The 1417-nt window shown below is 51.9% G+C and overlaps 1 pseudogene; it reads left to right on the top strand.

Annotated features, from left to right (window-relative positions):
- Positions 1–510: 510 nt before the first annotated feature.
- Positions 511–1094, top strand: LOC114505670 (annotated as a pseudogene).
- The last annotated feature ends 323 nt before the right edge of the window (positions 1095–1417 follow it).

Raw genomic sequence — 1417 nt, forward strand, 5'->3', positions numbered from 1 at the left:
GTCCTTCTTTTTTGAGAACCAGGCAAGCAAGCTTAGCTTCACAAGTGTTTGGGGGTGTTGGGGGGAGGAAACGGCTGAGGGAGAAGCAGCAGGCAAGCTGGAGTCTGACTGAGAAGTGGCATTTTACTAGTAACAGGCAACAGAAGACATTTGGATACTCTGAGACTTGGACTGAGCATTAGGAAAGAAAGGGAGGGGAGGAAGAGAAAGACAGGGGAGCATGAGGAGGAGTGGAGAGAAGAAGAGAGGGAGGAAGGGAGAGGAGACTGGGAAGAGGGGAGAAAAGGAGGGAAGGGAGAGGGGAAGAGGAAGAGCGAAAGGGGAGGATGGGGTAGAAGAGGAGAAAGGGAGAGGAAGAACTGAGGTGGAGGAGGGGAAGGAGAGAGGAAGAAGAAGGGGTGGGTGAGACAAGCGGGCTGGGCGTCTGGGCAGTGCAGAGATGAGGCCGCCTGGCCCCAGGCCAGTATGTAATCTCAGGTTTGCTGAATGAACCACAAGGCAGATCCTTGATCTTCACGCCTATGTTCCCCTTACAATCCGGCATACTTTGCCCCCTGCCCCACCTTTTTAAGGCCTTATCACCAAGCATCTTTTTTCGCACAGCCATCCAGACTGAGGAAGACCCAAAAACTTCGGGGCCACATGAGCTATGGCCATGGCCGCATCAGCAAGCACAGGAAGCACCCGTGAGGCCAAGGTAATGCTGGTGGCTTGCATCATCACAGGATCAACTTTGATAAATACCACCCAAGTTACTTTGGGAAAGTTGGTATGAGGCACGACCACTTAAAGAGGAACCAGAGCATCTGCCCCACTGTCAACCTGGATAAACTGTGGACCTTGGTCAGTGAGCAGACGCAGGTCAATGCTGCCAAAAACAAGACAGGAGCCATTCCCATCATTGATGTGGTGCGATGGGGCTACTCCAAAGTTCTGGGGAAGGGAAAGCTCCCAAAGCAGCCTGTCATTGTGAAGGACAAATTCTTCAGCAGAAGAGCTGAGGAGAAGATTAAGAGTGTTGGTGGGGCTTGTGTGCTGGTAGCTTGAAGCCACATGGACAGGAAATCATTAAATGTTCACAAGTGAAAAAAAAAGAAGGGGTGGGTAAGAAGATGGGGAAGGAGGAGGAGGAAGGGGTAGGGATGGAAGAAGAGGAGGGTAAGAAAGGGTGAGAAAGTGGAGAAGAGGGGAAGGGAGAAGCGGGGAGGGGGGGGGTGGAGGAAGGAAAGGAAAAAAAGAGGAAAGGACAGGGAAATGGGAGGAGGAAGAAGAGAAAACAAAAAGAAGAAAAAGGAGGGGGTAAGAGGAGAGGAGAAAGGGGAAAGAGCCCCACTCCCACCCCGCCGTTTAAAACGAGGAACGTTTTAAATAGAATCAGCTCCGAGGGCAGGCAGGGCTAAACCCTAACCTCTCCAGG

This window comes from Phyllostomus discolor, chromosome X (assembly GCF_004126475.2).
Source record: "Phyllostomus discolor isolate MPI-MPIP mPhyDis1 chromosome X, mPhyDis1.pri.v3, whole genome shotgun sequence".
Taxonomy (NCBI): Eukaryota; Metazoa; Chordata; class Mammalia; order Chiroptera; family Phyllostomidae; genus Phyllostomus; species Phyllostomus discolor.